The 23,264-nt window shown below is 35.4% G+C and overlaps 1 protein-coding gene across 16 annotated transcripts in view; it reads left to right on the top strand.

The window, feature by feature from the left end:
- The window catches only part of TBC1D5 (TBC1 domain family member 5), a 539,941-nt gene that overhangs the window by 10,404 nt on the left and 506,273 nt on the right, over positions 1-23,264 (top strand). For 3 of the 16 annotated variants that reach the window (XM_045503727.1, XM_045503729.1, XM_045503728.1), the window contains exon 1: positions 10,880-11,029. The exons of 12 other annotated variants lie outside the window; for them this stretch is intronic. The gene's annotated coding sequence lies outside the window, so the exon portion shown is untranslated. Of the gene's footprint in view, positions 1-10,876; positions 11,030-23,264 lie in introns of those variants that run through there. One more of the 16 variants, XM_045503739.1, reaches the window with a different exon arrangement.

Genomic DNA, 23,264 nt, shown 5'->3' with positions numbered 1-23,264 from the left:
AGGTAGGAAGTAGAAGCAGACAATCTGATGAACATTACTTCTGCTATATTTTATTGGTTAAACAGTCAGCCCAGATTCAACGGGAGGAGAATTAAACTCCATTTCCTGATAGAGAAAGTGACAAAGAATTTGTGACTATATTTCATCTGTTATACAGACCAAAAAAATAAACAAAAAATAAAACTACAAAAATTGTTGGATGAGTTAAATCCTGTCTATACTTTTAACCTCCCAAGAATCATGATAGTACATCATTAATTAAAGAAAAATCTAACTACACCATAAAGTGAAATTTTAAAAAGTAACTTTTATTCCCACCCTTTTTAATAGTGATATACTTTTTTGTTCTTATTCATACAGTTTCTGAACTTTAAGTTTTAATTGTGCATACAACTCCAAATTTTAATGAGTTTTGTGTTCTATTTTTTTATTTTTATTTTTCGTAAGTCCTCATGCATTGATATTATTACTCTAAGTATATTACTAGAAATGAAGTTATTGTGTGTGTGTGTGTGTGTGTGTAAGAAATGGGGTTATTATGTAAAGGAAATGCACAATTTAGATTTTGATTCTTATTGCCAAACTGCCGAATAGGGTAGAAATTAACATTATTTTTCTAACTTTAGTGCATGGTATAAATTACATTTGCCCACAACTTGCTATCAGAAGATGTTATAAATCATTGTTTTTGGTTAACCTATTGACAAACAATGAAAGATTGATTTTGTACTTATTTTTTTTAATGCCTTTTTAAGCCCTTTGTCCATTTTGGGTTTTGTTGTTGTTGATTTTCAGGAGCTCTTTGCATGCTGTTGATTTTAACTCTTTGCCCATTATGTATATTGCAAATGTTTTCAATTTTGTCTTTTAATTTTGCTTATACATTTTAAAAATTCTTATGAAGACTTACTAAATTTTTATGTAGTTCCATATATTAGCCTTTTTCTTTACTATTCTGTTTTTTGGCAGAAATAAGATTGAACTCAGTTCCTTGTTATTTGTCATCTTTTTACCACTTGAGCTAATCTTCCAGTAGCTTCAAATACAGAATTTTTGTATATTATATATATTGCTGTTGGGAAAAAAAACCAGTATAAATTCCATAGCAGTTATACAGATGTCTATTTAGGGAATTAATTTCAGAATCTTTTCCATCTCTTAATGGTCTTATAATATAATGGAATTGATCTGTTTCGGGATTTGGCAAAATTCTGTCCTAGACAGTACCAGTGAATTGAGCTGAATAAAGAGTAGTTGTTCCTACTCTTTACCCACAAAATGAAACTTTTAGTGAGTAAAATATAAAAATATGAAACCTATTAAAATTGAAAACAAGGTAATATGGTCAGCTACATTATATGGATGAAGTAATTCCCTGAAAAGGATTAGAAATGCTAGAAATTTTTTTTCTTTAAGAGCTAACATGACAGTAAGAAATCACCCAAAATGTATATGAAAGCCAGAATTCAGAGAAGTAAGTAGAATATTAAAACTGCTTTTCCTCTGAGGGTATTTCCCACTTTCTAGGGTGCTTTTACTTTAGTTTTGAGCCTTCTAAGGCTCAGAGTATTAAAGCTCATAAAGGCCCAGGGAGGAGAATCTAATAGGAAATTCCTTCCCTACAAAATTGGACTCCAAAAGAGTCCAGAGGGTCTATGACCAGAGGGTCATAGAGTATGGTTAAACCAAGATGAAAACCCTTCTCATGCTCTTGCTCACAGGATGCTGTAAGAATGTTTGCCTTGGGCTTGAAAAAATATTATTTCCTAAGAAGTTATAAACATAATCCTTCCTTCTTGATTTGCAGCTCAAGTTCAGTGTTGCCTGGTGGTCCAAAAGAACCTTAAATTGTGAATTTAAAGGTGGGTCTAGGTACCTGGCAGAAGCAAATGAAAGTCCTCTCAGGTAGAATATATTTTTATCTTCAGTCCTAGGAAAGTCCCACAAATACTTTTCCAAAGAACTAGCTCACAATAAAATATAAGTCAAGCACACAAGGAAACGAGGTACCATGAGTAAGAAACAGTAGAAACAACTGACTGACAGAGATGAATTCTCAAAAACTAAAGATTTTTAAATTATCAGACAGATGATGAAAGAACTATTTATTTTCTTTGCAAAAAGATAGAAAATATTAGTGGGCAACAGGAAATTTAGGAGATTTGAAAAAGACCTGAACAAAACTTACAGAAATAAAAAATACAGTAAGTCAATGAAAAACTCAGTGGATACTGTTAGCAGTAGATTAAATACAACTAAAGAAAACCAATGAACTGGACATAAGGGAGAATAAATTATACAGAAGGTAGCACAGAAAGATCAGGAAATGGGTAAAAAGAAAGATTACAATATATAGAGAACATAGAATGAAAAGGTCTAAGAGTATTTCATCAATTTTCTAATTGTAAAAGGGAGAAATAATAGGAAAGGAAGGAGTGTTTGAAAAGAGAATGGCTGAGCATTTTTCAGGGCTGAGGAAATCACTAGTCCACCAATTTAAGAAGTTCTGAGAATTTTATTTATTTTTTTAATTTATATCCAAGTTAGCATATAGTACACCAGTGATTTCAGGAGTAGATTCCTTCGTGCCCCTTCCCCACTTAGCCCATCCCGCCTCCCACAACCCCTCCAGTAACCCTCTTTCGTTCTCCATATTTAAGAATCCCTTATGTTTTGTCCCCCTCCCTGTTTTTATATTATGGAAGTTCTGAGAATTTTAAAGACACATCTAGACACATCATAGTAACATGGAGAACACTAGAAACAAAGAGAATCTCTTAAAAGTTGGCAGAGAACAAAAGATGGATTATCTTTAATGTGGCTATAGCAGTTACACTGATGGTGGACTGCTCAGGAGCAGAAATGGAAGCCAGAAGACAGTGGGATGGTATCTCAGTGTGCTGGGAAAGAGTTGCCAGCAGAGTAGTCTGTACCTAGTGAAAATAACTTTCAAGAAGGATGGAGTAATGACATCTTCAGACAGTTGTAAAATATTCTCTGTGAAGAAAATGTATAAATACATTTTTCTGGTTGATTCTAGTATTTAGATTGGAGAATTCTAACATAACTAAACAATTTTGAGTTTCACGTAGTTTTATTCTTAGAAAGTTGTGTTTACACTTAATGCAAAGAAATACTGTTTGGCAATACTTTTACCAATATACTACTCCAGCTTTTGGATGTTTGCTGTGTTCAGAGTCTTTAGTATTGTTGTAGGAAATACTTTGTGGTGATTAATGCATGCCTTTAAGTCTTGAGTCTTGAGTCAGTGATGTGATTTTTAATATTCATGTTTGAAATATCATAAGTCAAACCAAGAAGAATTTGGAGAAAATTGTGCCATGGTATTCACAGAAATAATTCCTGGAAATAACTTTATTCTCATCTCCCAGTCCTAAATACAAATTTCTGGAGGAAAAAGAGGGGGAGATTTTTTTTTAAACCCATAAACAAGGTTGGCATAAAGGGGAGTCTGTGGCGCTGGGAAGAGCAAACAGACCTTACCTAGGTGGACCTGGATTAGAGTCTGGCTCCACCACTTAGGAATTCAGTCTCGATGTGACGTGAACATTTTGATACTTAGTTTTCTCGTTTGTAAAATAGGGTAAGACTACTTTGCAGGCGTATGGTGAGAAATAGAGTCTTGTTTGTAAAAAGTGCTGAGTAGGGTCCTGTGGCTCATACTGAGTTCCCAGCTAATTGTTACTGATCAGTAACATAGAAGAATGAATCAAATCTGGCAAGGAATTTGAAATTATTTACTGTACAAATGGTGTAAAAGAGTTAATCATACTTTTAATATTGAAGAGTCATGGACACAGATCATAATGATAAATATTTTTTGAAGTTAAGAAATTGTCGGAATGTGCCTTCTCTTAACTGATTTGGTGGTTAATTTTGCACCAGATCAGCTGTGGATGCTGCCTACAAGTTAGGCTGCTTTACGTTCTTCATGGCAGGTAACAGGGCAAGATGAAATCAGTGACTTTCTTTAGAAACTTAAAAACATTGCCAGCCACAACACACACACATCATATATCTATATTTATCTACATCTATACGTGTGTGTGTGTGTGTGTGTGTGTGTATTTCCGTCTCCTGAGGTGGAAGTTCATGATGACAGCTAATTAATGGTAAACCTGAGTATTTTAGAAATTCAGTCCACAAAATGTTTATAAAGTATGTGCTTAAAACTTTATACTATGCTTTTCAGAAGTTAAATAAATTCACTGGCCTGCAAAAATTTAGAGTAAGAGCCATCAGAGCACTCTTATTATTGCTCTTTGAATTGAGAATCTGACTTCTATAAAATATTTAGACCTAGATTTTCCATTCTTTTTCCTTTTTGTTGTTTATAGTCAAGATACAAAATAGAATCTTTTATGGCATAGAACTACTTGCACACCTTGAAAATTATTTTCTAGTTTTTTATTCTTTATTCAACATTTGGACATTTGCCCTCATTGAGCAGTGATAACTATGCAGAGTATATTAGCTGATTGCCTTTTTAAACCATACTTCTTATCATAGCAAACTTTAAAAATCATATAATGAAGATAATTCAGAAGTTTTTTTCTTGGAACTTGACATTTTTAGAATGTTCGTTACAGTAATGTTATATTTGTAGTTTTTGAGTTTATTCAGGTTATAGAGACAAGGACTAAAAGCAAATCAGGCATTTCTTATCTTTCAAGAAGTTCTAGGATCACCACTTTGAAAATGATTTTGGTAAAGGTAGTGACACAACTTTATCTAAACAAACACATGCACAAATGTTTCCTAGTAAACATCTAAGTGTTTCAATTTTCTTGGTCTGTGTTAGACCCGCATGTGATGCAGAAATTGAGCAGCAACAAATTTTTGTGCAGTTAGATCATGTGATACTGGTATTCGTTCAGTGCTGCTTTTGATCTTGGAGGTAATCTCTTGTAATCCCAAACTTTAAAGCACTTTACGATTATACTTTCTAAGCTGATATATTTTGCATTAGTAAAAATACATAGGATTAGAAAAGACACTATGAAACTCATGTAGACATCTTTTTTTTCTTGTTTACATTTGACTTTTTGTTTCATATTTTGAGATTTGTTTGTTTATATTCCGTAGGCTGATAATTTCTTTTTAACTAGTGGTTGTAGTATATGAAAAATTATGGGTTAAATTTGAGCCCCCGTTTTGTCTTTTATCTCTTCTAGTCTTTTATATTTTGAAAATGAGTGTTATTTTATGATATCAAACTCTCTGTGAATCAAAGTCATTTCTCATAGGAATAGAAATTACTACTATAGTTGTTAAGCTAAGGATTTATTCATATATCATTTCAAGTGTTCTAGTTTGACTGTTTTTACAGAACCAAAAAGGTTTTTAGGTACAATCATATCTTCACATTTTACAACACTGTTAAGAACACTGCTAGGTTAAAGAAAAGTTACCTAGGTTTTTCTTAATTTCATCTACTAGTCCATTAAAAAAAACAATACTAGACAAATAGGCTTTTCTAGTTAGTAATGATTGCTTATATAAAATAAATAATGATGCTATCTGATTACACTAGGTTACTTTTGTGCTGTTTTGCTGAGAAAACATTCCATTTATGAGATACTAAGTAATATTTTGTGTTTTTAGTAGAGAACCATAGTCTCTCTGTAGAATTCCTCAGAAAGCTTTCATTTGAAACATTGTGGTATTTTTAGTCTTGAATCATAATTATCTTTTATTAAACAGTTATACATGAAATTATTCAGAAATCATTGCAGTATTGAGAGGATCAATGAGAAGTTTGGTGAAAACAAGTATTTTTTATAATTAAGTTGACTATATTTATAAAATTTCAATGTTGATGATACCAAGGAATTCTTGTTAATATTGTTAGCTGTGATAACGACATTGTGGTTTGTAAGAAGAATCTGAAGTTTTTTATTTTCTAAGTAAGTAGGGGTAAAATGACAGGAGGTTTGGGGCAGGTAAATAAATATAGCAAAATTTGATAATTTGTTGAGTCTGGGTCATGTGTCTATAGGTGTTCATATTTTATTTTCACTTCTTTTGTTTATGTTTATAAAATCTTATAAAAATTAACTAGAGTTTACCAGGGGTTGGGGGAAGGGGAATAGGGAATTACTGTTAGTTGGGATGGAGCTTCTTTTTGGGATGATGCAAAAGTTCTGAAAATGGATAATGGTGACGGTGGTACCGTTGTGAATGTACTTAACGCTACTGAGTTATACAATTAAGAATGGTTAAAATGGGAAATTTTATGTTATATATATTTTACCATAATGATGAAATATGAGTATGTTGTTAAAAATAATTCCCAAGAATCATTATACTTTTAGGGAAAACTTTTGGAGGCATATAGTACCTTTTACCCTTATTTTTCTTTCCTCATTAACTTTTTTCTCCTTTCGTTTGGAAAGAAAGAGGAAGGAAAAATCTTCATGTCGTGTCAGGACTTTCTTAATGGGTTTGGGTTCTAGAGTGGTGTTCTAGTAGCATGTTAGTGATTTGTGAGGTTGTTTTAGTGGGTTGCTCCTGTGATTAAGATAAATTAGAAAATATCAGGTGCATTGTGTACAGTGAGTGTAAACATGGTAGTCATCAAATGTTTTTTTCAGTTGTATAATATGTGTATGTGTACTGAATTGTGATGTAAACGATATTCTCTTGGTGGAGCCAGGTGTATTTTAGAAAGGAATATCCACGTAGAGGGTATTGGTGACTGCATAATAGCTAGAAAGCAGATGTCAAAGTTTGCACAGAGGGGCTAGGATAGTAACTCAGATTTCACCAAACTTTCAGACATTAATCAGACAAATAGGACAAATAATTAATCGAGAAGATCTGACAAGGTTATTCTATCCACATATGATGATAAATAATTACAAAATTAGGGGAGTAGGTTGGATGGTGACTTTGAGAGGTTGATAATCATTTTTGAGCTTTTGTGTCAATGAGAAACTAATTGATAATTATGAACTGTTTTAGGTAGGTTTTTTTTTTTATCTGTTTGCAGATCTCGACACATAGTTGATGCTAAGGAAAGCTCTCTTTTTATTTATACAAGTATTATTTAGGTTAAAAATGTGGAGAGTTTGATATTATTAAATACAATTTAAAATACTAGCTAGAGAAAAAAAATTAAAAAAAAAATACTAGCTAGAGATTGTCATGTCATTTTGCCCTCCCCCCCTCCCCCCCACCTTAAGTAATTCTCTGGTTCATGTATTTTTTTTAATTAAAAAAATTTTATTTAATTTTAACTTTTTTTTTTTTTTTTTTTTTTTTTTTTTTTTTAATTTTAGAGAGTGCAAGCAGGGAGAGGGGCAGAGGGGGAAAGAGAGAGAATCTTAAGCAGGCTCCTTGCTCAGTGCAGAGCCTGATGTGGGCCTCAATCCCAGGAACCTACAGTCATGACCTGAGCCGAAATCAAAAGTTGGTGCTCAGCCGACTGAGCCACCCAGGCACCCCCTCTGGTTCATTTTTAACTTGAAATCACCCACAGGAAATACTGTTCTAGAGAAAGTAAAGGAGAATCAGATTCTAGAGCCGGGTAAGACTGATCTCAAATTTTACTTCTACCAGTTGCTGGTCAAGTTGCTTGGAAAAACTATGTAACCTTTTTTGGGTTTCCATTTCCTCACTGTGACATTGCCTTGTAGGGTTGTAAGTAAAATGAGGTGATTTATGTAAAATGCCTAGTAGTGTGTGGTTTCTCAGGACGTGCTTCTTGTTGTTAACATGAGGTCCTTCTCTCTTTACTATCTCATTCTTCCAAAGTCTGTACTCTTAAATTGATTTTTTCTTTAGTTTGGGGATTATCGTCTAATATTTTTCTGTGGGATCCAGAACAAACTATTTCAATGATTAAGAAATATTTTTATTCACAAAATAAAACCAAATAGTAGATGTTCTCTGTGCTCTAAAAGGGTTTCATTTCCTGAAATATTTTATAGATGGTGAATGATTACTGAATTATTTTATTAGACTAGTTCTATTTGGAGGATTTCATGTAGTAATGACATGAAAGGGGAATTGAGAAGTCCTGTAATAGTCAGTTGTTAATATTGAACCATTTACAGCTTATGCTCTTATTTATATTAAAGCGATTCTTTTCACTTTAACACGTTATGATCTTTTAAGAAATTTAGGATATAAGATGAATGGTTAAAGGTATGTCTTTTAACTGATTAGTTGGGTTTGTCTTGAAAAAGGACTGATTTGGATAAGTCACTGACAGGAGGTCTTTAACATTTTTCCCCCCTCTGAACAGATGTCTTGGCCTGCAGTGACTCCAACTCCCATAATCCTTCCAATTTTCTCCTCTACCAAATAAGTTTTTAAAAAGTGACATTTTTATTATAAGTGATTGACTTAATTCAGGCAAACATTGCAGCTGAGGAAAGACTTCATTCCACTGAGGAGCACTTTGGTATGAATAAAATGTTAGCTTCTTTATCTTTAAGAATTAAATGCATGGTTCCCTCCTGTCCCCCCACCCTTGCCACCCCGTATTCAGAATAATAATTTTGTGTAATAAGTTTTCTTCAAGATTAAAAGTTTTTATGCTCTAGTATGCTGAGGTATTACACTTTCTGATACGCTTTATTTTAAATGACATTTAAAAACAGGATTCATCCAGAATACATTAACCACAGTAGGTCTTTCAACAGAGGAGAGTTAATTCAGGAACTGGTTGTACAGGTATTGCTGAGAAACCAAACGGAACTGTGAGACAAATCAGATATTAATAATATCCGAAGCCTCTGATGCTGTTAGGACTCGGGGAAGATGAGAAAAGCTGGTGTTGTCAGAGTTCTGAAGCCAGAGCCCTGTAGGGGAGCTAGAGCCATAGCTGGGGCTTCGTGATAGGGGCAGGGATGTCAGGGGGCGGGACTTCTGGAGGGAACTGGAGTTATGGAAGAGACAAAGCTTCTGCCAAGGATGTGTCAGGGAGTGGGAAGAATGGAGGAGAAATACTCTTGGCTTCTTCCTCTTTTGCCTTCTATCAATCATTAGCCACTCTCACTGGCCAAATCTCCCTGGAAATGAGAGGGCAATGTTGCTTGGAAAATGGAGTTGCCTGTGCTACAGAGCAGTACAGGGTAAGCCTGGAGAATAGATCTGAAAACATGTAGTTATGTTGCTAGTTTATGATAGTCATCAAGACACCTGTGCTCTTGTGTTGTATTAGCTGTTAAGAAGACCTAGCTAAAAAAACAAACAAATCAAAAACCCCAACAGACAGAAGAACCTAACCAAAAAACCCTCTCAGTTCCCTCCCTCCCTCCTTTCTATCTTCCTTCCTTCCCTCCTTCCTTCCTTCCTTTTTTCTTTCTTTTTTTCTTTCTTTGTTTCTACAGTGGAAAGAAATAATTCCTTGGAAACCAACATTATGGTCAGTATTTCAGTTTAGTAAAGACATTTACTGAGTGGCACTGTTCAGATAAATGAGCTACAAAGTGGAAACCACTTGGTTCTTGGTTTTGTGGTACTCAGAGTCTACTGGAAGAAACTTTTTTTTTAAGAGGATACTTTTAATTTTTAAATTTCAGTAGGATGTGTGATAAGTTAGAGATAGGGAACATGTTTTTCTGTAGGAACTCAAGGGAGGAGCCATTAACCTAGGCTTGTAGTTTGTGGAATGCTCTCAGGAGTTGGGAAACTTGAGCTGAGTTTTAAATGATTGGTCAGAATTGGTCAAGGGAGGGGAAAGGAAGCTGCTGGAAGGAGAAGCTTGAGCAAAGGCTCAAAAGCTTGAAAGAGCTTAAGAAATTTCAGTCACTTGCTAGAGATTCAAGTTTGGCTCAAAATATGGGCCTTGGGAGAGGCCAGGTTGTTTTTATTCTCAAGCAGATAGGCAACTGTTGGAGGGGAAGTGAAGTGGACTGATTAGCTTTTTTGTTGCTGTAATTTTCCCTAAGTGTAAAAGCTGGGTTCAGGAGGGTGGGATCTAGAGGTAGGAGACCTGAAAAGAGGAATATTCTACTGGTCCAGGCAATAGAGGAGTGATGGACATGAAACTCTCAAAGGTAGCCTCATGTCTTAGTCATTCATTTCATGTCAGTGCCTATGCTCTACTTTGATATACCCTTCTTTTATGTTTGAAAATTCAAACTAATACAACTTTCAAAATAAAGAAATGAATGTTGTTTTGTTTTCAAACTACGCATGCCTTTTTGGATACTCTGTTATTTGTTCTTTTTGAGAATCCTAGGACCAGAAACATGAATAAGTCACAGACTCTGCTCTCTAGAAGCAGGCATAGGATACATTCACTAATTGTACACTCACTAGTCTGTTTTGGAGTGCTGGAGGAGTGCTTTGTTCTCCTAGAGTCAGGTGATTGTTCTGTTACTGAAGTATTATAGGATGAAGCAATTTCCTGTAGAAATTTCCTTGAGAAAAATTTCCTGTATTCCTTAATGTAGTTTCTGATATTGAAGAGTGACAGATTTGCAGTGTGACATTTAATTTTAGTAAATATATCTTTTAAAATACCAAAATCCTGCATTTGAATAAGATCCACTTTACACATTGATTTTAATGTATATTCTGTAATTTATTCTGATAATGAATGTGAGATAGATGTTATTAGTGCTATTTTCTTTCTTTACACACTCTGGTCTGGGTTGTCTTACTCAAACTCTAATGGGATTGCTACTGTATCATAGATGAGCAAGACAGAATTTTTGTCATCACGAAGTCTATAAAGTGGTCAACAGACATTAATTCATAATATGAGGCCTGAGATATAAGTTAATGAAATCCAAACATTGTATTGAAGAAATTAAGAGGAAGAAGATATTTATTGTATTTTACTGTGTCTATGGCATATATTTTTTTCCACATTTTAACATTTCTAACATTGACAGATGTCTATAATTTGATGACATCTTAAACTTGAAGAAAAGTATATTTTGAGAGAATAATAAAGGCATCTATGTTTTGGAGGATGAGGAATTTAGTTAAGTCAAATGAAGTTCCTAGAAAAAGCACCTGGGCAAGAAAGCCATGATGTGCTAAAGTAATGGTAAGTGGTGTTTTTTTTTTTTTTTTTTTAGTGTTCAAGAATGACATATAAAAGGTTTTGTAGATAAAGCTGTGGAGAAGGGGAATTTTATTCTGTAGTGAGTGGGAAGCTATTGAAGGGTTTTAAAAGGGAAAGGTATGGTACATATTACATTGTGAATTTCTTGACCGATATTTGGGAATATGTTGCTATATTGGAGAGAAGAGGAATTGAAGGAAAGGAAATTATGCTGTTTTGAAAAAATGACTTTGTTGAAAGCAAAGATGTTACAGAGGTAGAACTGACAGAAATTGGTTACTGAATGTGGGGGGTAGAGTAGGTGGTGGTGACGGAGAGATACCAGAATTCCTGGTATGGGAGGAAAAGACCTGTTAGCTGAAACAGTGTGTTGAAGTCTGAAAATCAATTTGAACTTTGTGACTGATATGACTTCTCTTGCCACGAATACAGCAGGAAGTGTGGGTATTTAGGTCTTGAGTTTAGGAGAAAGGTCAGGGCTGATGGCAAAGATTTAGGAGATATCAGCTAGACAGTGTTATAAATGAATACATTTTAGAGATCCATGAAGAGAGTAAATGGAGAATATTAGTGAAGGAGAAATATATATATATATATATATATATATATATATATATATACACACACACATATGTACACATACATACATATGTATATATACACATACATATGTGTATATATATATATGCATGTATATACACGTGTATATATGCATGCGTATATATATATTTGAACAATTTTAATTGTTTTGGGCATATATAGTCTATCTCAGCCACTTATTTAAAAGTGTACGACTCATTGGCTTTAAGATTTTCAGAGTTGTTCAGCCATCACTATAATCTATTTTTTAAAAAATATTTATGTGTTTTGGGGGAGAGAGAAAGAGAGAATCCCAAGCAGGCTCTGTGCTGTTAGGGCAAGGCCTGATGTGGAGCTTGGTTCCACCAACTGTGAGATCAAGAATTGAACTGAAATTAAGAATTGGATGCTCAACTAACTGAGCTACCCAGGCTCCCCTACAATCAGTTTTTAATCAGCTGTTTATTTTTTATTTTATTTATAGGGCATGTGAGTGGGGAAAAGGGGTAGAGGGGGAGAGAGAAAGAATCTCAAGCAGGCAGCACATTCAGCATGGAGCCTAACATAGGGCTTGATCCCATGACCTAGGGATCATGACCTGAGCTGAAATCAAGAGTTGGATTTTCAACTGACTGAGCCTCCCAGGTGTCAGTTTTTAGAACATTTCATCATCTCTAAATAAATTCCGTGTTGTTTAGCCATAGGCTTTGCCATTTCTGCAACAAGGGCTATTGGGATTTTGATAGAGATTGCACTGAATCTGTAGATCACTTTGAATAGTATTTATATCTTAACAATATCAAGTTTTCCTACCCACGAGTGTAGAATATCTTAACACTTATTTAGGTCAACTCTAATTTCTTTTAGCATTCTTTTCTAAATTTCAGTGTATAAGTCTTTCCTTTAGCTAAATTTATTTCTGGGTATTTTATTCTTTTTGCTGGTTTTGTAAATAGAATAACTTTTTAAATTGTCTTTTTGGGTCATTCATTGAAGATAGATAAAAACACAACTGATTTTTGTATGTTGATCTTGTAACCTGCAACTTTGCAGAAATTGTTTATTTGGTCTAGTGGCTTTCTTATGGATTCTTTGGAATTTTGTTATATAAACGTAGGATCATTTCATTTGTGAATAGAGATAGTTGTACTTCTTCCCAATTTGGGTGCCTTTTATTTTTCACATTTTCTTGTCTCATTGCTCTGGCTAGAACTTTGGGTACATTGTTGAATTGTAGTAGTAAAAATAGGCATCCTAGTCTTTGTCCTGATCTTTTTTTTTTTTTTTTTTAATTTTTTTTTTCAACGTTTATTTATTTTTGGGACAGAGAGAGACAGAGCATGAACGGGGGAGGGGCAGAGAGAGAGGGAGACACAGAATCGGAAACAGGCTCCAGGCTCTGAGCCATCAGCCCAGAGCCTGACGCGGGGCTCGAACTCACAGACCGCGAGATCGTGACCTGGCTGAAGTCGGACGCTTAACCGACTGCGCCACCCAGGCGCCCCTCTTTGTCCTGATCTTAAGGAGAAAAGGTTCAGTCTTTCACCATGAATATGCTGTTAGCTGTGGATTTTTGGTAAAGTGCCCTTTATCCTGTTGAGAAAGTTCACTTAATTCCTCATTTTCTAACTTTTTATAATGAAAGGGTTGTCTGAATATTGTTAAGTGCATTTTCTGCATTGGTTGAGATGATCATGTGCTTTTTTTCCTTCATTTTATTAAGGTGTATCACATTGACTGATTTTTGTTATGTTGAGTCATCCTTGAATTCCTGGGATAAATTCTACTTGGTCATGATGTACAGTCCTTTTAATATGCCACTGGGTTTAGCTTGTTAGAACTTTGTTGGACATTCCTGATTATAGTCAAAAGGATATTGGTCTGTAGTTTCCTTTTTATGTGAAACCTTTGTCCTTGGTGTCAGAGTAATACTGGCTTCATAGAATGAGTTGGGAAGTGTTCCCTTCTCACTAATTTTTTGTAAGAGTTTGAAAAGAATTGGTGTTAATTCTTTAAATGTTCGGTATAATTCACTAGTGAAGCCATCTGGTCCTGGACTTCTCTTTATTGGGAGGTTTTTAATTACTGATTCAATCTCTAGTAGTTTAGGTCGTTGAGATTTTTCTTTTTCTTCTTGAGTCAGTTTATGTAATTTGTATATTTCTAGCAATGTGTCCATTCCTCTGGGTTATCTAATTTGTTGGCATAAAATTGTTTACATTATTTTCTTATCCTTTTTGTTTCTCTAAGGTCTATAGTAATGTTTCTGCTTTCATCTGTGATTTTAGTTGTGTCTTTTTTTTTTTTTTCTAGCCATAGGTTTGTCAATTTTATTGATCTCAAAGAATAGTTCTTGGTTTTGTTGATTATATGGTTTTCTTAATTTTATCTCTGATCGTTATTATTTCCTTTCTTCTGATAACTTTGGGTTTAGTTTGCTCTTCTTTTTCTCAGTTCTCAAGGTGTAAAGTTAGATTATTGATTTGAGATCTTTCTTCTTAATGTAGGCATTTACAGGTATAAATACTCATTTGAGCACAACCTCAATGTATAGTATAAGTTTTGATATGTTTTGCGTTTCTGTTTGTCTCTAATTTCTGATTTCTCTTGTGATTTCTTCTGTTACCAACTGGTTGTTTAGGATGTATTAATTTCTACATATTTATGAAATTTCCTTCTGTAATTGATGTCTAGTTTTATTCCATTGTGGTCAGAAAAGATCCTTTGTATAATTTCAGTCTTTTTAAATTATTGAGACTTGTTTCGTGGTATAACGTATAGTCTTTCCTGGAGAATGTTTTCATATGCACATGGGATGAATATATTGTTGTTCTGTAGAGTGTTTTATATGTGCCTATTAAGTCTAACTAGTTTATAGTGTTGGTTATGTTCTCTTTTTTCCTTATTGATCTTCTTGCTGGATGTTCTATCCATTATGGAAAGTAGTGGATTGAAATCTTCAACTATTATTGTAGAACTGTTTATTCTTCTGTTCTGTTGGATGTTTTTTTTTTTGTTCACATTTAAAATAATTGCTGATAGGGGCGCCTGGGTGGTCGGTTAAGCGTCCGACTTCAGCCAGGTCACGATCTCGCGGTCCGTGAGTTCGAGTGCCGCGTCGGGCTCTGGGCTGATGGCTCAGAGCCTGGAGCCTGTTTCCGATTCTGTGTCTCCCTCTCTCTCTGCCCCTCCCCCGTTCATGCTCTGTTTCTCTTTGTCCCAAAAATAAATAAACGTTGAAAAAAAAAATTTAAAATAATTGCTGATAAAGAAGGACGTGCCTCTGCTATTTTGTTAGGTGTTTCCTGAATGTCTTATTCCATTTTTGCCCCTCCATTAGTGTCTTTTTTTGTATGTTTACTTGATTTTTGTAGTGAATTGTTTTGATTCCCTCCTTATTTCTTTGTGTATATATTTTTAGATATTTCTTTGTGGTTACCGTGAGGATGACTTCTGGCATTCTAAATTTATAACAGTCTAGGTCAAATTGATACCAGCTTAACTGTAATGGCATACAAATTCCTGTGCCTATAATACCTCTGTTCTCCCATGCTTTATGTTGTTTTTGTTTCAGGATGCATCTTTATACATCGTATCCCAATAACATATTTATAATTTTTAAAATGTATTTTAAATCTTGTAGGAAATAAAAAATGAGGCTACAAGTAAGAGGTACCATAATAGTGGTCTTTATATTTGTGTTTTACCTTTCTTGGAGATCTTTATTCATATGGCTTTGAGTTCCTTTCTAGTGTTTTTCATTTAGACTAAACAACTCCCCTTAGCATTACTTGTAGGATGGGTCTAGTGGTAGTGAACTGTGTTAACTTTTGTTTTATCTGGGAATGTCTTAATTTCTCTGTTATTTTTAAAGGATGTTTTTGGCAGATACAAAATTCTTGGATGACAGTTGTATTAGGCAGGGTTTTCCAGAGAACCAGAACCAATAGAGTGTATGTGTGCATACATGCATGCACATACATTATTTTCTTAGGCATGCATTATAAGGAATTGTCTCTAGTGATTTTGGGGGGCTGAGAAGTCCCAAGATCTGCAGTCAGTAAGCTGGAGACCCAAGAGAGCCAATGGTGTAGTTCCTGTCAGAGTCTGAAGGCCTGAGAACTAGGATTGCTAATGATATAAGTTTTAGTCTAAATATTGACAGGCTCCAGATCTAAGGAGAGCCAGTGTTTCAGTTCAACTCCAAAGTCAGGAAAAGACTGAAGACTCAGCTCAAAGCACTCAGGCAGGAGGAGTTCATTCTTACTCAGCCTTTTTGTTCAATGTTCGTCTTCGATTATCTGGATGAGGCCTTACCCATGTTATGGAGGGCAACCTGCTTTACTCAGTCTACCAATTCAAATGTTAACCTTAGCCAGAAACACTGTCACAGACATATCTGGAATAATGTTTGACCAAATATCTGGGTACTCAGACACGCTCAGTCACGTTGACACATAAAAAGAACCATCTCAGAGTTTCTTCTTTCAGTACCTAAACTTGTCATTCCACTGCCTTCTGGCCTGCATGGTTTCTGAAGAGAAATGAGCCATTAATCTTACTGAGGCTTCCCTGTACATGATGAGTCACTTCTGTCATGGTACTTTCAAGATTCTCTCTTTGTCTTTGGGCTTCAACAATTTTATTAGAGTGGGTCTCTGAGTTTATCCTACCTAGCACTTATCGAGCTTCTTGGATTTGTAGATTCATGGATTTCATCTAACGTGGGAAGAGTTTTGACGTTTTCAAATACTCTGTTCCTTTCCTTCTCTTCCCCTTGAGACTCCCGTATTGTCTATGTTGGTCTGCTTGATGGTGTCTCACTGTATCTCCTAGGTCCTGTTCACTTTTTTTCATTTTTTTTCTCTCTCCCAGACTCAATTACAGATGTCCTACATTCAAGCTCACTGATTCTTCTTCTGTTGCTGAAATTGCTCTTGAGTCACTCTGGTGATTTCTGTTTTTTCATTGCAGTTCTTTTGCTTTTCAGTTTTAGAATTTGCTTGCTTCCTTTTTGTAACTTCTGTTTCTTTGTCGATGCTCTAATTTTGTTAATACATGGTTTTCTGAATTGTTTTTGTTCTTTTTCATGTTTAAGCTTTTTGAATATATTTAAGACTTGTTTTAAGGCCTTTCTAGTAAGTATTTTATGTGGGATTTTCTCAGGGATATTCTTGTCAATTTTCTTCCTTTGGATGGGCCATATTTTCCTGTTTCTTTCTATGCTTTGTGATTTGTGTTTGTAGTTGGCAACTGGGCATATGAATATTATAATGTGATAACTCTGTCATTTGTACTTTCCCCTTAAGGTTTTTTTGTTTGTTTGTTAAAGGCTCTAATAGTCCATTTTTTTTAAGTGATTTTTTTTCTCAAACCACTTTTTTTTTGGGGGGGGGCAAGGACTTTATTCCTTGTCATGTATGGTAAATTCTTTGTTCCTTAGCTTGTGTTCAGCTAGTGTTTTGACAGAGACTTCCTTGAATACCAGCAACTAAAACAAAAGCTAAAATATTCTGAACAAACATATAGAAGAATGAATACCTTTCCCAATTCTGTGTTGGGGCAGTCCTTCACTTAGCCAGGCTTGCACTGAGCCCAGTGGTCAGTCCAAGGTGGAAGTTTAGGGATCTCAGGTTTTTCTGAGCATGTATACTGTTGTGGGCATGCATATAGTCTTCACATTTCCATCTGTACTCTTAATTTGTCAAAGAAATCTTTTGCTACTGTGCTTTAGGTGATTTATTATGTGCTTAGATAGTAACTTTTGTTCCAAGCATTTTTAGGTGGTTCTTCTTGCTCTGTTTTCAGATGACTATTGGTTTTCTAGCTAGAGTTCTGAGTTAGGTGAAACAGAAATGAGCAGCTTGCATCAGCCCTTCAGGTAGCCCCCAGAAGGTGAGACCAGATATTCACACAAATTTGTGAATAAAGTCTGTTCTGTCTCTGGGACCAGGATTCCATACTGGGAGCATAGATTAAGGTTGCTGCTCTGCCAGGTTTTGAAATTGTCTCTTTCTTGATTTGTCATTTGCTTAGTTGTTGTACACCTTTACCTGTTTTCCATAGTTTAACAAAGTTGGTTGTGGCATTTACTGCTTGTTTGTTGATGTTTCTGTCAGGTGAGAGAACTTGAAGCTCCCTACTTTGCCATTTTGCTGATTTTATTTTTCATTGTGGTTTTGACTTGTAATTTTCTGATGTCTAATGATGTTGAGCATCTTTTTAGGTGTTTATTGGGCATTAAAAAAATGCTTATTTGTTTTTGAGAGGGGGGTGGGACAGGGAGAGAGATGAGGACAGAGGACCCAAAGCAGGCACTGTACTGACAGCAGAGAGCCTGATGCAGTGCTCAAACTCCTGAACCATGAGATCGTGACCTGAGCCAAAGTTGGATGCTTAACTGACTGGGCAGCTCAGGCGCCCCTTGGTGTTTATTGGGCATTTGTGTATCTTCTTTGGAGATTTGTTTATTTAAATCGTTTGCCTAGTTTTAAACTGGGTTGTCTTTCTATTGAATTTTAAGGTTCTTTATATATTCTAGATACAAGTCCCTTATTATACAAATGATTTAGAAACATTTTCTCTTATTCTGTGGGCTGTCTTTTCACTTTGTTGAAGTGTTGAGTTGTACTTTGAAGCACAAAAGTTTTAAGTTTTAATGATGTTTATATTTTTCCTTTTGTTACTTGTGCTTTTGGTATCATAGTTGTAAACTATACTTAAGGGGCAGGCAGAGAAAAATGAGAGAGCAAACTGCTGGTATTTCCTATCAGAATGAGCTTTGGGTATTTATATGTTTGACTTTTGAATGCTGATTACAGGAGTCCATGAGTTGTGTGGAATTAATGGTTATGTTTCTCATAGTTACAATCCATTTTACTTGTCACTTTTTTCCCTTGGTTGTTGTTGTAGATGCTTTCTATGCTATCTGCTCATCCTAGGCCCTCATCTGAGAATTGCTGCCTTTGCTTTAACAGTAGGTCTCTAGAGCTGTGTTTGTTAAGAGCAGGATCCTGATATTCCCAGTACATATAGCTGTTGGGACCGTAGGTAGACCCCTTTGCAAAATGAGGCTAAGCAGTTTTTCAGCAACTTGGAATTGTTAGAAGGCAAAGATACAGATTCTTTTGGTCTTTTCTTCTAGAAAAATGTGTAACTAGGGCATGAACAACTATGGTTAGCCTATGGTCACAGAGAAACGGCAGAGGGGACTGGTGTGTGGAGAGCAAAATGAAGTCCACTGTCAGGGACAAACTATCTCTCACCTTTGAGAGGCAGTTTTGTTCCAGAGGGTTAGAATATCTTTAATTCTTGACATTTTTGTAGTTCCTGATTTCCAGCTCCCACTGTAATTCCTGCTTATCAGTTCTGTGAGATACCTTTATTTAATATAAGTTTCCACTTAGGGCTAAGTACCTTTGTATAGGTTTTTATTATTGCCACCCAGAAAACCTCATCTAAGAGAATGACATATTGTGATGAAAATATCCACTGAGCAAACAGAAGGGAATGAGGAGACAGTTTCCTGTGAGATGCTTATATAATTTTAACTTGTAATTCTGGGCATTACAGAATAACAGAATGGTGATGATTATTTTTAATGTGGATTTGAGTGCTTACCTGTGATTCAAATTTAATTAGGCATGTGTTTTACATTGCTTATGTTCTTTGGTGTACTGGCTTTCTAACTTAAATAACTCTTCTTTGAAAATAATGAGGGGCACCTGGGTGGCTCAGTCAGTTAAACATCTGACTTCAGCTCAGGTCATGATCCCATGGGTTTGTGAGTTTGAGCCCTGCGCTGGGCTCTGTGCTGATGGCTCTGAGCCCGTAGCCTGCTTCAGATTCTGTGTCTTCCTCTCTCTCTGCCCCTCCCTCGCTTGCACTCTGTCTCTGTCACTCAAAAATAAATAGAACGTTAAAAAAAAAATAAAGTGAAAATAATTTAGCATTGTCTTTAAAATTGAACATGCATGTAACCTGTGACAAAATCTCTCTTCTGGTTATGTAAGAAAAATTCTTGGATGTGTGTAACAGGAGAGGTGTTCAAGAATGATTTGTTAGAAACATTATTTATAATAGCATGAACTTAGAAACAGTCAAATATACATCAGCAGGAGAAGGGGTGAGGAAGTTGTGATGTACATTAAAAGTGTTCATACAGTAGCATATTGAAGTGTTACAGAATACCACAGATGAATGACCTATAGCCACATATACCCACATTGATTATCGTAGAATCGTATATAGTGAAAAAATAGTGTGTCTTCACTGGAAAACACGTATACAGGTATTCCGTGGAGGTATTGCCTGTTTGGTTCCAGATCTCTTCAGTAAGCAAATATTGCAAGAAAGCATGTCAGATGAGTTTTTTGACTTCTCAGTGCTTATAAAAGCTTACACTTAGTCTATTAAATGTGTAGTATCATGTCCAAAAAAATGTACATATTTTAGTTAAAAAATACTTTAGTGCTAAAAAATGCCAACCATCATCTGACCTTTCATTGAGTCATAATCACTGATCATAGATCACCATAATAAATATAATTATGAAAAAATTTGAAATATTGCGAGAATTACCAAAAGTGTGAGACAGAGACATGAAGTGAGCAGCTGATGGGAAAATTGTGCTAATAAACTTGCTTGATGCAGGGTTGCCACAAACCTTCAGTTTGTTGGGGAAAAAAAAAAAGGCAGTATCTGTGAAGCACAATAAAGCTAAGCACAATAAAATAAGGTATGCCTTATAGTATGATTCTGTTTTTAATCGGAAAGTACAAACAAGTTAAAAACTAAACATAGTGTTTAATGATACAGAAACAGGGTAAAACACTAAGGAAAGGTAATGGTATGATTAAGTAAAAATTTAGTACAGTGATTTCCTATGTGGAATGTGGGGCAGGTTAAAATTCGGGATGAACACAACAAGAACTTAAAGATACTGTTCATACTCTACTTTTTAGATCAGAGATGAGTTTATCATTCATTTTATTTTTGTGTGCTTTATGGTATATTTTACATATATTCTTATCAGATTCTTTGCACATATCAAATACCTCATCATACAAAGGTAAAAACTTTTATAAATATATTTGGTACAAAAAGTTTTTTTACATAAAAATAAAACTAAAAAAAAACTCAGCATTTCTAAAACTGAAATAATCAACTAGTCTTTTAAAATCAAGTGTTCTTGGGGCGCCTGGGTGGCGCAGTCGGTTAAGCGTCCGACTTCAGCCAGGTCACGATCTCGCGGTCTGTGAGTTCGAGCCCCGCGTCGGGCTCTGGGCTGATGGCTCAGAGCCTGGAGCCTGTTTCCGATTCTGTGTCTCCCTCTCTCTGCCCCTCCCCCGTTCATGCTCTGTCTCTCTCTGTCCCAAAAATAAATAAACGTTGAAAAAAAAAAAAAAAAAATCAAGTGTTCTCTCCAGAATTTGCCTGTTATTTGCCTCATACTACTTTCTGAAGCCCCGAATCTTTTTTTTTAATTGTTTTAATATTTTTATTTACTTTTGAGAGAGAGAGAGAGTGAGTGAGCTTGAGCAGGGGAGGGGAAGAGAGAGAGGGAGACACAGAATGGGAAGCAGGCTCCAGGCTCTGAGTTGTCAGCACAGAGCCCAGTGCGGGGCTCGAACTCTTGAACTGTGAGATCATGACCTGAGCCGAAGTTAGACACTCAAACAGACTGAAGCACCCAGGTGTCCTTCAAGCCCCACATCTTAAGGGTTACTTTTGACTTATGTCAGATTTATTTAATAATGCTAAGTGCTAGGGATATTGTAATAAAACTTATAGTAAGCATTTTCTGAAAATAAATGAATGAAGCAGTCTTTATCTTTTCCTCTCTCATAACATCAAATTGTTCAACAGGTTCTTTCTGTTCTTAATCAGTACGTCTAGGTTAATCTATGTTTTCTGTTAAGTTCTTGGATTTCAGGTTCTTACTTACCTGTACCGTTTCCTGACTGGCTTTCCTGTCTGTATTCTTCCCTCTTCTTTGTTCATCCTTGTTAAATAATACTGGATTAATCTTCCTAAAACATTAATTTGATCATTGTTTTCTCAGAAACCTTCAATAGTAAAATGTTGAGTTACATATTCTTTAGGTTGGGTACCCATCTTCTACAAACTGGTTTTTACCAAGGGTCCACACTCCTCCTTTTTGGAGGGCAGGTGGGTGGGAGAAGACACACAGATACCTCTCTTATCTCTTACTGGCTGCTTGGCCTTGGGGTATGGGGGTGAGCAGTGTGGAGGTCCCTGATGCCTGATATTCTTACTCTTTGTGATGGTGATCGCCTTCAGACTCCCTTAGCTTCAAATATCCTAGCTTTTGTACTATTCTCAGAGAAACTTCTGTATTTTGCAGCAAATATAGTGGTTTTTTTTTTGTTGTTGTTGTTGTTTTTACTTAAGGTAAAATTTGTTTTCTATCTTTCTGGTATTCCTTTTAGTTTCTGGTCTACCTCCTGAGTTTTCAGTCTGGTCAGGGTTGGAATCGTTATCAGTGGAATCATCGTTTCATTATGCTGCTGTCTTAGACAAGGTTCTTTTGGTGCCACTAAGAGGAATCCATACAAGGCTGCTTACCCCAGAGTAGAATTTATATTAAAAAACAATGCAGAACTGATAGTACTGATGAGCAAGAATTACAGTTGATATTTACAGGGGGTTGGCAATCAGGAACCACGTATTTCAGATCTAATTTCTGTAGATTTGCTATGAGGTGGGAAGCTACAACATGTGTTTAGTCCACTGTCTTGATTCAGTCTGATTTCTAGTTTTAGAATCAATTGCTGAGTAGATTCCTTTACAGATAGGGTATTTGGTAAAAGATATTTCCATCGTGAATGTCCACTTGTATATCTCTAGCCTACTTTTATATGTAGAGATGATCAATTTAGAAGTGTTAGAGTGAGGAACCTTTCACAAGTGAGGACACCAATTGAAATACTTAAAGTCAGTTATTTAAAACTCTGTATGGTATTGAAAGTTTTAAGAAATGTGGACCAAGGATCATAATTTTGAAGCTTCTAGAAAACTAACACTATAAAGTTAAAATTAACTCAGTCAAGAAAAATTCACTTAGCAGAAAAGAGGCAAAGTAAAATGAGAAGGGGCTATAATGTAAGTCAGTTCCCCCATTTAAGGTTAGGGTTTTTAGTTATGATTTCTTGGAAGTGGCATCTGTGAACCTTTTTTCTTGAAGTTAATAGTTGCAGCGGCAGTCTCCTTTTGGGAAATTAATGATTTATTTTGCTGGAAAGATTTAAATTGGTACACATTATCAAGTTTTGGCAAGGATATTTGGAAATCAGAGGTATTATATGCTGATGGGAGTATAAGTTGATATGGCTGTTTAGAGAACAGTTGTGCAGTATTCAGTAAAATGGAAAATATATATATAACCCAAAAATTCTACTTTCAACTATACCTTAGAACAGTGATTCTCAACCAGGGCATTTTTACCTTTCAAGGGACATTTGGCAATGCCTGGAGGTGGTTTTGATTGTCACATCTGGGGAGGCATCTAGTGAGTAGAGATCAAGGATGCTGCCAAATGTCCTACAGTTCACAGGACAGACCTCCACAATAGAGAATTACTCATTCCAAAAATGTCAGTAGTGCTGAGGTTGAGAAA

The sequence above is a fragment of the Leopardus geoffroyi genome, chromosome C2, assembly GCF_018350155.1.
Source record: "Leopardus geoffroyi isolate Oge1 chromosome C2, O.geoffroyi_Oge1_pat1.0, whole genome shotgun sequence".
Taxonomy (NCBI): Eukaryota; Metazoa; Chordata; class Mammalia; order Carnivora; family Felidae; genus Leopardus; species Leopardus geoffroyi.
Note: the sequence above shows the minus strand (reverse complement) of the source record. Positions and strands in the feature narration are given on the sequence as shown.